We start from the raw sequence: 12,695 nt of genomic DNA on the forward strand, positions 1-12,695 counted from the left end.
CTATGGAGATGTTTGATTGTATATGTCACATTTTTGTAATTTATCATTGTTTATTAAACTCTGAAAGCTGTGTGGCTTTGTTAATATTCTGTCCTAGAATGCGGTTAGATGTGCCCTGTTTTTGTTGTTGAGCACCTGCCCTTCTGTGCACGGCCCTGCAGACGATTCTTAGAGAACCTCGCAGTTAGAGAAAATCATCTTCATATTGTGTTACAACAACCCAATCATAGTCCAGATTTAAATTTAATTGGAAAATACTGGAGGATGTAAAAAACTGATGTTTCCAGACAATTTTCATCCAATTTGATTTAACTTTAGCCTTTCAAGTCTGGCTTATAAGAGCTGATGCTTTTCTAATTACACAAGTGTACAGTTTTAATATCAATTTCTCATGTTTTTACTTAATGTAGAACTCTTTTTTCAAACAAACACTGTGGTAACTGTTACTTCTCTGAACTTTTTTTTTTGTTTTTTTGTCTTATGTAATGCAGATTTGCTTGCTTTACACAGTTTGCTGGTGAGGAGAGGAGGTGAGCAGGCTCAGTGTGTACACACCGACTAACATTGAAAAAAATGCGGTGTTTGCTCTTTGGCGATCCAAGGCTGACCGTGCGGACAGACAGACGTTTTGGGAGAGGAGTGGAGGAGGAGGGGGGGCTGGCTTGGAGGAAAGCCGGGGACTGCCCATGATGGATGGGCGGAGCAGTAAGCATGCGCTGAGGTGGCAGGCTCTGGGCTGGTCCTGACGGGCTGGCTGGCTGCTGGGCTCCGGGCGGATGTCTGTGTGCGTCAGACGGCGGTGGGGGAGAACTACCATCAACACGCAGCGTCTCCGAAGGAAAACACGCAGAGGAGACGCGGAGCGCTAAAAAAGAAAACCAACCGGGGCTAACGCTGGGATCTGGAAAAGCACCGACGAGAAAAGGGAGACGATCCTCCCACATCCAGCCCCACACCCCGTCGCCAACCCGCCCCGTCTTTTTCCTCTCGACCACTTCGTGCCATCCCTCTGGTCCGACCACCCCATAGGAAACCCCCCATTAGACATTAGACCAGCGTTGCCATTAAGCGATGCGCTTTGAATCTGGGAAGAAATCCTCTCTGCGCTTTTTGATGCACAGCACAACCAGTGCTCTTCATTTCCAGGCTATGGATTCGGGTGTTTACACTTTTCTGATGGGTTTCCAGTTGTAATATAACATGCAAAACATCATCCTGTCATTCCATAGCTTGGCTGGAATTTAAACAACCGGCTGTCACATACGCCGGGGTGAGCTCTTATGTGATTTTTTTATTTTTTTTCTCAAGCTTGAAAACCACTCCGACAATGGTCTTAGAACAGACCGCCACATTAAACACTTAGTAAGAATCTCTAAAAACCTGTCAGCTGGATATTTCGATCCCACCGAGAAGAGAGAGAAAAAAAGCGACAGAACTGACGAGGAGTTTGGTCCTGTAAGGACTTCGGGAAGTTCTTGCTCCGGAGGAAAGACGTGGATTGGACCGGAGACATCTCGGCCATATCCACTGTAAAGGTAAGCCAGGATTGACCCTTTCCTGCATGTCACTTGTGCATGTTGCGTTCACTGTCCAGGCTGAGAAAAAGCACTGATTTAAACAGGGCAGTGACCTATTTTCCAGCACCGAAGTCCTTCCGCCGGGAGTGCTGTCACTTCCAAGGCCGGTGGTTGCGTCTCAGCCAGAGATATGTGTGCGCGTGTGTGTGTGCATGTGCGCGCGTGTGTGTGTGTCATTGCCCTTTTCAACATTAGACCAACCTTTTTCCAGATGTAAACATCTTTGCCTTCCACCGGGACCCATGGGAGACGTTTTAAGAGCGGTGTCACAAATCCCGCCCTACATAGCCCATGGAGGAGCTCATCACTTGCGGCCTGGCCAGATGTTGGGCAAGATACAGGTTTCTGCTGAGCTCTCTGATGTTTGTCACAACATCTGATAAAGAGCTCAATGTCTGCAGATTCCTGGCTGTGATATATATTGGTAAACAAAGTGTTACGCTCCAGGGATGTTGTCTGACATGCAGTTTTGCTGGAGCCATTTTCCATATTTCTTCTCAAACTTTGTTTCAAGTCATTTGGAGCCTGTAATGGGTTTTCTTACGGGATTGTCCTGTATTTAGCTTCAGTTAACCTCTTATAAACTCTGGCCAACTTCTTTAACCTAGAATGCAAAAAAACCCATCCCCCACAGCATGATGCCGCCACTACCAGCTGAAATCTTGGCTGCAAATGGAAATGGCTAGGGGGTATCCGCATTTAAGAATGTTACTTGCTAAAATATAGAATATATACTTTATTTATTTATGTTTTTTCCCCCATAAATTATATTATTAGCTACAGTTAACAAACCTCATTTGTCTTTCCACTTTAAAGGAGGAGTTCAACTCCGTGATGTCCTTCCCAGATTAAAGCTTTGACTCACAAAGCCAATCAAACACACTTTTTTTGCTAGGCTACAAAGAGCAAAATACCAAAAAGTAAAACCCCCTTTGCCGATACATCATGTTATACATTTTTTCTTGACCCTTTTGACCTAATTTACTAAAGGTTATCATACCACGAGGCTCTCTACTGACCCAATCCTTATAATTGTATGACTGGGCCCAAATGAGGATCTCTTTATCGTAGCTGTTCTGCTCAGCTCCAAGCTAGATGAGGCAGTACAGGGGGCAAGGATGGGCACAGAAAGAGAAGCATAAATAAAGAGCTATTTTCATCCAATTAAGCAATTGCTCTGTCCCTACGCCTAATTGTGCAGCACACAGGGACTTAGTTTACGATGGACCTTCTCCCCATTGGCTGCCCCTCATGGGTCTATTGTTCCTGGAGCTGCTAGGGGAGAGAGCCGAGCGCTGCCAAGGCAGACCTAACAAGGCAAGGGCTGAAGGGGAATCAGGTCTGATCATTAAAAAGGTCACAATGCACATCGGAGGCACATTGGAGGGGATCAGATGAAGAATGGTTATAATATTTCCAAGGTGTGTGTTGGGTATTTTTCATGCAGAGACGTGTAGACTCAAGAGGTATCTGTGTACTGGGTCAATCCTGTAAAACGGGAGCTGTGAAAGAGATTCCACCCTCCTTATTGCAAGTCTTTTTCTTTTTTTTCATCCTGAAACCTTCCCTGAACTCATAACAGAGGCGATCCACACATCCACAGCCTCCTCTGGCCATTGTTTATCCAGTCAGATGATGAACAGTTCAGCTGCAGGTCAGCCTGAACATTCATCCAAGAGAAAGTCTGGGGTCAGACAGAGAAACGTCTACAACCACTGGTTACGGAGTGGACGCTGCTCACTCTAAACTCCACTGGTAATCCAGATGTCCACAAAGTTCCAGATGTGCATCTCCGGCTACAATCAAGGATGCATGTGTGCATTTTAGCTGACAGCTTTAACTGATTAATATTTTCTGTGCCAAGTACAGACTCGACCATATGTTGACCAGGTCTCTGTCCAGTCCTTTCTGTATATACCCTGCTAGATGAATATAGGTTCTGCTGCAGGTCTGTTCATGTTGAACTGAGAGTTATCTTCATGCAGATGCTCTGGAAGAGAATTTAATCACTTCACTTCATGTACTAGTGGATAATCGCTTTCATCCATGTCAGTCCCTGAAAATTAAAACCACGGGCGTCGATATCAACCCCCTTCTTTAATTTTCCGTCCGCCTATAGATTGCGCCCCATGCTACCACTATGACATCATTCACTTGGGGTCCAAAACTGTAAAGGGGCTGAACAGCTGCTGGGTTTTTTTTTTTTTGGGTGGAAAAAAGTGGACTCTCTGGGTAATTTCCTGCGTTAGAGAGCAAAATATGATCAGTAAAGTGAAGATGGGAAACACCTAATACACTCCTGATCCAAACTTTAAGACCGGTGAAAAAGTATTCAAGTTTCACACTGCTGGATCACAGAAAGGTTGAGTAAAGCTTCAGAAACGGAGGAAGAGACAACAAAAAATGAGTGGGAAACAGAACAAAAAGTGTCAACAAAACGGACCCAGTCAGTGGCTTCTTGTGGACAAGTGTTTCCAGGCAGCAGGAGAGATGTTATTGTGGTTTAACTACAGCGTAGTCCTGCTGAATGATCCACTCACAGACGGAGGAGTCAGTCAAGAAGAATGCTTCTCCACAACATCTGCACACAGGCAGCCATGACTTGATTCCTCCTGCACAACCTAAAGCTCCACTGTTTTATTGACGGAAGCTGCATCTGTATCGTGGCCCATAAAATCGTCTTCAGTGTCACATCAACAATGTTGGAAGCCATCAGGAAATTTCCCCCGCCAGCTCTCTCTCTCTTCTTTCTCATTTTCTTCTTTGGTCTTTCCTTGCAAATTTAAAAACGGGGCCTGTTTGTGGTGTGGGAGAGAAGTGTTTTCAAAGCAGATAGAGTCTTGTGGTTATTAGGGTGCAGGCAGCATCAGTAAGGACCGTACCGTGAGTTGAGGATCTGCCTCTGTCTTCAAGAACAGCACAATACATCCTCTGGTTCAGCACAAGTGAAATCCTTCTGCTTTACCACGTCACTGTTTTTCAATCATAACCTCCAGGATCTTTTAAGAAGACGTTAAGGAATGTTGTGAACGGGCTCTGCCAGTTCATCTCAACAACCATGTCACTTTCAAAAGCAAAAAGCCTTTTTGCCCTTGCCATCAGAAGTCATAAAAACGTCGTTGGCCGACAGAAAACAACAAGAAAGGCAGATTTATGGGCAGCTTTAGAGTTTTTAAGGCGAAAGTCTTTTGCTTAGATGATAATAAGCTTGTTTGGGACTTAATGCTGTTTTCAATTTGTCTATTTGCTTTGCCTGTTGCTCTGATTTCTTCTTTTCGCTGTTCGAAGCTTGACGTACAACCCGGTCCTGATTTAAACTCAAATACTTGTTGTTGCTTCCCCAGGATTTATACTTTGATCCAGAGTCTGCAAGCTCTTCGCACAGAGTGCGTGTGAGTCCACAGCAGCGTGTTTACCAGTCAATTGGAGCAGCCGCGGACATCGCAATTGATGAATGAGATGCCAAGTTGTTCAAACTTGGGAAGCTACTTTGAGTGCTTGAATTCGTACTGCAGCGGGGCGCCATAGCTGCTGTGGATTATGGTCAAGCTGAAAGGCAACCGAGCAGCAGGGGAGAGAGGATTATGGTGGTCAGTGAATGAGGCGGCATGCTGTGAAAACGAGGCACCTGATACACACTTGCATCAGGCTTCACGGGGGATGCAGAGTGTGTTATTTTAGATTCCCCACGACAGAGCTGGATGTCTTGTGATTGCACACGAAAAACAGTTATTAATATTAAGATGAAAAGCTTTGCGACTGCAATGCAGCTGCGGTTTGGTTAAGTTCTGGCTCTTGTATCCACGTCACAATTCACTCCAAACGGTTTGACTTGAGTTTGCATTTCCAGATGATGTGAAAGAGGTGTAAAGCTCAGTGTGTATTGTGTGGAGTCACCATGCTTATGCCTGCTTTGAAGGGGGCATTATTGACTTTGATTGAGATGTTTCTGGTACCTGAACTAATTCTATTGTTGCTAATTCATGCTTGCCGTTGAAAATAGAAACCTCAAGTTTGAGAGTGTCAGTGTGACTCAACTAAAATTCACCTGAAACGGAGCTGATTCAGACTGAATCAAAGGTAAAAAAGTAGATATGACCCTACAAGGCTCTTAATGTCACTTATTTTTCCGTAAGTGCTCTTATTGCCACGTACCACTGGAGTGACGGAGTCATCATCGGTGGGTTATGGGATGTGTTCGTGGGGCGATGGTCGCCTCCATGGACCCACGCAGTAAAAATAGACAGAACGGATGCAGCGCAGAGCTTGACTCACGCTCACTTGGAAGCTGAAAGACACCAGCGCATACCTCCTTGTCGCCTGGCTGGCGTGGCTCACACACCGTGCATTTTTCTCCAGTTAAACTGTAACCACTAATCACCTCACCGCCTCACTGTTTCCTCTGAGAGCAGACAGCTCCTGGTTTCCCCATGGTTGGCTCCTTATAGGAAACCGCTCTTTCGCTTTAAATCACCTGTATCGAACACTGAAAATGAATGCTTCCATCCTGTTCTTACACCAGCAAAGATCGGGGATCAGTTCCTCGGCTTCAGGTCTGCTGGGCTGCATTTCCAAAATAAACACAGACAACTCAGTGCTCGAGTCCAACTACCCCACCCAGCCTCTTCTCATTTTCTGCAAAGGGCCTTCTGCACTCCCAACTCAACGATTCCCTCGTGAGAGGATTTCAGCTTGCAAACCTCTTCAGACAATATGCAGAACATGTCTGGAACAACGTGCTCTTGATGGGAAGCAGTTGAATAAAGAGGAGAAGAGGAAAATTTAAGACATAAAAGCATAACTTTAGTGTGAAAGAGCTGACCGAGAAGAATGTTTCTGGTTAGCTTCTTGGACTTATTCAGAGCATTTCAAAAATGTTTATACCCCCTAAACCTTTTCAGCATCGGATTTGACATCATACCACGGAACAACATATAAGTGTCTTGAAGAAGAATTCACAGTCCTTTAGCTTTTCAACTATTGTGTGGAATGATGTCCATATAATTTAATTTGATTTTGTGGAGGTTGCTTTTTAGATACCTTTTACCTACAGCTGAAAGTCTTCTGGGGTGTCTTCACTCACTGGATGGCGAGGACATGTGAACATCAATGTTATAATCTTGAATCTCAATTGGATTTAGGTCTTGACTTTGACTAGGTCATTTAACACATCAATATGCTTTAATCTAGGCTATTCCTTTGTACCTCTGGCTGCATATTTAGGGTGGTTTTCTTGCTGGAACAAAAACTCATTTTCTTCCAGGATCATTATTTATGTAGCTCCACCTGTCCTCCCATCAAATTTGAGCACCGTGATGCTGCCAGCACCATCTTTCACCACGAAGACGGAGCAGTCAGTGTTAGTTTTGCGTGCATTCCAGAAAGTTTATAAAATTTTTGGTCTCCTCTGACCAGAGCAACTTTCACATTTGTCCGTTCACCGACGTTTTCCCCGACAAAATCTGAGGCCTTTTCTGAGGCCACAGACAGCTGTGTTTACACTGAGATTAAATTACACACAGATGGACTCTGTTTTCCAGGTGACTTCTGAAGGCAGTTGGCTGCACTTGACTTCATTTAAGGGTATCGGTGCCAAGGGGCTTAGCGTAAACGCATGCGAAAACTTTCTGATTCGTCTTTGTATGGAAACTGGAAAACCAGCTACATGCGACCCTGTGTCGCTCTATTAAACTAAACCTCAACGACATGAAAAAGTCCACGGGGTGGGAATCCTCCGAGGGACTAAGTGACAGCAGAAGCAGATGTAGTTTTACTGATTTTATATGTTTTGAAGCTTGAGCCCAAAACTGCACATTCAGCAGAAACACAGCTGGTTTGTGTTATTATTTACTCGCTTGGTTAACTCCCCGGATTCTCTTTATATACCCTAAATAGCTCAGCTGGCAGTACAGTATGACCAAGGTACGTATGTGCGTGATTTCTTGTTTGACGAGAAGAGAAAGGGAGGCGTCAGATGAAGAGGAGCTCTGTCTGTAAGTGCGAGTGAAGAATTACTCACTGGAAGGCAGAGAAGGGGAGTGGGATAGATGGTGGGGCTTTTTTTTTTTTTTTTTTTTTTTAGACAGGGGGATGAGGGAGAGATGGGTGAGGTATTTTGGAGATTCAAATAAGGCTCAAGTCTGGGCCTGGGCCCTGGCTCTCTGTCTGGGCATATCCATTCCTGTCAGCTACTAGCTTCCAGACTTTGCCCCCTCCCTCCTTCCTCTCTCTTTTCTCCTTCATCCCCAATTCAGACTCCATCTCTCCACAACTCTTTCACTCCTTTGAATTTTTCTTTTTCCATAAGGCCCCCCGCCGCCGCACAGCATAGCAGCTTCACAAGCGATGGATAAATTATATATATAAGAGGCTGTCCATCCTATACAAGCTGTAAAAGAGGGAGGAAGTAAAAAAAAAAAAAAAAAGAGCCTGGCCTGTGAGTGTTTACCTTCTCCGTGGTGGTTTGGATATTTTTCCAGCACTAATTTATTTCATATGTACTGACGTTTGCTTGAGAAGTAGCCTTATGTAATTTGGAAGCGTTTTAGGGTTGAGGTTGCATTTTGAGACGTGTTCTGGTTTAAGATGCTCTAAGAAGCAGCCGTACTGTTTTCATTTTGGTTGCTAAAGGTACAGTTGAAACCAGATATGTACATACACACTGTGTAATCTTTCTCTCTCTTTTCCTTTTTCCTCTCCTCACTGTGACATTAATCTGACTAAGCGATTCCTCTTTTAGGTCAGTATAGATCACCTACATTATTTCTTGTTGCTGATTCCGGAGACTCAGAAGGTTACTGACACTAAATTTATTATACCTTTACATGGTATTAAAAACTCCAGATGATCTCTTGAACAAGCTCAGGGACAAAGACCTTCATTATGAAGACATGTCCTGCAGACTGATGAATCTAACATTTATATATCTGTATAATCAGTATAAAAACCCAAAGATCTTCATCCCTGCTGTAATGAAGCAGGGATGACGGCTATACTTCATGCCGGCTTCAGCGACGGCTATACTTCATACCGTCGCTGAAGTATAGCGACGGCATCATCATGTGGTGTGCATGTTTTGCTGCATGAGGGACTGGTGCACTTCACAAAATAGACGACATCATAAAAAAGAGCACTATTGGAAACACTGAACTGTGGAAAAGTTCAAGTAAATCAGCCAAGTGGGTAATGATTGAAAGCTTACCACCACTCTGGTTGAAAAGTGTTTAGAGGCAATAAGATCAAGACTTTGGAGTGGACAATTGTGCAATTGCAATTGTAAGAAGCTTGTTGAAGTGTAACCAAAATATCTGATCTAACTCGTACAATTTAAGAGGCAAGTCTACCAAATGCTAATACTGCTTTGAAATTTGTGAATTTAAAGGAAAGTCATAAAAAAATATCACAATTCTCAATATTCTAGCCTATTCTAGAAAACATAACTATTTTTACCCAACTTGTATAATTTAATGACAACTGTGAATCAGCTTCAGTGCTGTCTGATTGCTGTTACCCTGAGACTATCCTTGTTTGAGTCCAAATTAATGACCTTAGGGCATAATGATGTGAATATTCGCTCTCTCAGAGTTTCAAAGTTTTTCACTTCTTGTACGATTGTATTTATTGGGCCTTGATGTTTCACCAAGAGGAAACCGGGAATCAGCTCCAGATTCTTCTGCTTGCCCGTTTCCAGGAGATCACACAAATTGGAAGTGTCGTCAAATTTAAATCGAGAATCTAAGTGGTGCTCCGTTTTGCATCATTATGCTCAAACCATGTCTGTCGCCATCTCAACCGTCCCCCATCTGTCCCTTCGCATCTGTCTCGTCTCTGGTCTCTTTTTGCCGTTTTTCTCTATCTTGGATGGAGCCACAAGAGATAAAAGCTGCAGGGTGGAGCTTGTCACTTATAGAGGAGCCAAAATATAGGAATATTGTGAGGGGGGAGGGAGAGGAGGGATGAAGACAAAGAGAAGAAAAAGAAAGAAAAAAGAAAAAGACGGACTGACCTTGTCCCTTTGCCAGTGGCGGAGGCGACAGCGGGCAGAGGGCTGTTCAACGAAAACAACCGCTACGGTTAAGTCAGACAGACCTAATGAGGAGAAGACAACATGAGCTTTGTGCGTAAATGTGTGATCACATGAGACAGACATGGGGCTCAAACAAAGACAATATGAGGGGCACACCCAAGTTTAAAGCAGCAGCAGGAATCTTGGCCCCATATCACTCACAAAAACACACATCTCCTACTCTACTAATTGCTCTCTTCTGTTTTGTATTTCTTCCTTTTCCTGCGTTCCTCTCCTTTCAAAATGCTTCGGTTTGGGGAGCTGAAGTGCTGCCCTGTTCCTCCTCCTCTGTGCTCACATGGACTCATATTATGATGCTGTTTCATTTTGGTATGTTACAATTCTAACTTTAACTCATTATTTTTGCACACAAAGCAGTGCGTAATTGTGCCAGAGTTTTAGTTTATAGCAGCATTGTTGGTCAGTTTTAGTTTTTGTTGTTTTGTTATCACCGTTCACATAACTCTATGGTTTCATTAAGTAAGTGCTTTCTTAATGGAAGAAAGTAAAGTTCTTCAACAAGCAATGTAAATAAAGGGCAATCTTGGAGTTTGAAGCTGCATAACATTTGAGACCCAAGCAGAGAGTCGTCTTCCAGCAGAACAACGATTGTTAACATTCAGTCAGAGTTACAATAACTTGGTTTCGATGTATTAAAACGGCCCAGTCAAAGGCCGGAAATGAAGTCAATTAAGAACCTGTGGCAGGACTTAAAAATGTATGTTCAAAGATGCTTTCCGGTCAGTCCTGACTTACTGGAGCTATCCCTCAAAGATATGTTGGGAGAAACCCCCCCCCCCAAGAAACCAAAGACTTGCTTGTTATTCAAAGTTTTGGCTCTAGGGTTCTGACTAAATGAATGTCACACATTTTAGATTTGTGCTTTAAATTAAAATCCATGTTTTTCCTTTTCTTTCCACTTCAGAATATACCATGTGTCCGTCGATCATCAACTTCTGGGAACCAAAATAAACTGTGAATGTTTGTGAAACAAAATATGAAAATATTATGTGGTCTGACCGGGTTCTGACCACAAACCGCTCTGGATGACTTCACAGGTGTCAGTCTCCAGGAGATCGGAGGTTCAGGTTTGGGTGGTGATGCGGGAATTCATTGAAAAATATTAGAACTTTGAATGAGGAGTTTAAAACTCTAAGCACATTATTTGTTTTTGAAAAGTTGTCAGATTTTTTTTTTTTTACTTAAATCTGACTTCTTAACAAGTTGGAGTGGCGATCCAAAATCTAGAGTGGAAAAGGCTGAAACGTTTCAACTCTGCAGAGATGAGCTTCCCCACCTCACGCCTCGGCCTCAGCCTCCCGGAGGCCGTGTTGCATAAAGCTGCAGCTGAGATCATATTACCGCAGCTATTGAATAAAGAAAGACCTGCTTCCTCGAGATTTCCCTGTGCTCACTTGCTTTATTGAGTTGCAAGCGAAAGGAGAGCGGCTCGGGTCGGCATGTCGGTGTGAAAGGGGTTTGTTTCTCATGCGTGTGGTGCCATATTATTCCCGTTCAGGAAATGACTGTGAGACAGACTTCGCCCCTCCCAAAGTTGGAGCGCAGCTACAGTATTCTGAACTAGCCTGAACTCCACAGAACACAGTCAGTGCTGCAGGTTGGCTGAATCTGTTTAGATACAGTATTTACTGTGTTCTAAGAGCTGCACAGGCGGTTTCGTACACTGCAAGGTCACCAGCCATCATTTTTAAACCTATAAACTCTACTTAGGTGTTTGGGAGTGGTCTGTTGGGATTTTTTGTGTGTGTGCTGAGTGAACCTGGTATTTTAAAAGATTGAGGCAGGTGTCTGTGCTTTGCATTCTTGACCTGACTGAAGGCTCATTTCTGCGTCTTTCAGTGGAGATCTCTTGCTATAAATCTGGCCAAGTGCGATTGAACGTGCTTTGCCGTTTCAAATGAAACAGCTTAAGAACATTTAGAGCCTTTTACAGGTCCGTGATCTGGCGCTCAACAGGCATTAAGCCCATTTTCTTCGATAAGGCCACTCTTTTAGTGAACACACCTCCGGCGTTAAAAGAATGTGGCATACTGCTGTGTACACACACTGTGCTAACACATGTTATTTGCTCAGCCCCAACAACGTAATGGGGAGAAAAGGAAATTTTTTTTAATCAGACAAAGAGTGAGGGAGTAGCAGAGAGGTGTTACTTCCAGACTCCGCTTCCAGCAATCCCAGTAAAACAGACATAGCTGGTTTGTGAGCTGAAGAGAGGACTGAGTGTCACGGTCTTAAGTTTTTTTTGAAGCCTCCAATGGCGTTTCTTCTGGTATTTTCCTTATATGGAGCCCCGTATATTTTTCCATGAGCTCTGGCCAGCTTTCTTGTCGTAAAAGATACTCCACTCAGAATGATGCTGCCATTACCATGCTTCAACATTTGAAGTGACGTGGCCTTATCAATATGTCAGTCAGTTTAGATTTTTGCTCCAAACAAAAAAAAAAGTTGTTTTTTTTACTTGTATTATTTTTGCACTTTTCACTTGTACTCTTATTTTAAAATGCCTCTTGACTGATGTGCCATTTGCCTCTTTTGGAAGTTAAAGAAAAGCTACTAACTGGTGCTGCTGGAAAATTTAGGACACTCGAGAATGCGCAGTTTGTTCTTATTATTCCAAACAGGCATGTATTTCGCAGTTTTTGACAGGTTTTATTGGAATATAATAATAATAATGACATATTAATGTTACTTGCATTTCTTGAGGCAGTAATGCTAATGTGGTATGAGTCAGCAGGAATGACAGTGATCAGTGTGGGAGTAGCGAAGAGCTGTCACTTCCGAAATCCAGTTCCAGCAATCCCAGCAAAACAGACACAGCTGGCCTGTGGGCCGATGAGAGGACCAAGAGCTGAGATGTTGTGCTATTTGATCATCGAGAGTCATGTTCTTTCCAAAGCTCCTTCCAGAACATTTAAGGCGATTTACAACAACCCCACACACCATCCCTCTTCCACAAAACAAAGTCAGGTTTGCCAGACATTTACTTCTAAAGAAGCAGCACAAACTGTAAACTTTTTATGACGGTACTTTTT

At 43.4% G+C, this 12,695-nt stretch overlaps 1 protein-coding gene across 1 annotated transcript in view; it reads left to right on the plus strand.

The window, feature by feature from the left end:
* The first annotated feature begins 655 nt into the window (after positions 1-655).
* glis2b (GLIS family zinc finger 2b) overlaps positions 656-12,695 on the plus strand; it is a 29,622-nt gene continuing 17,582 nt past the window's right edge. The window contains exon 1 of the mRNA XM_008416700.3: positions 656-1,535. The gene's annotated coding sequence lies outside the window, so the exon portion shown is untranslated. The remainder of the gene's footprint in view (positions 1,536-12,695) is intronic.

This window comes from Poecilia reticulata, chromosome 8 (assembly GCF_904066995.2).
Source record: "Poecilia reticulata chromosome 8, P_reticulata-male-v2, whole genome shotgun sequence".
Lineage (NCBI taxonomy): Eukaryota > Metazoa > Chordata > Actinopteri > Cyprinodontiformes > Poeciliidae > Poecilia > Poecilia reticulata.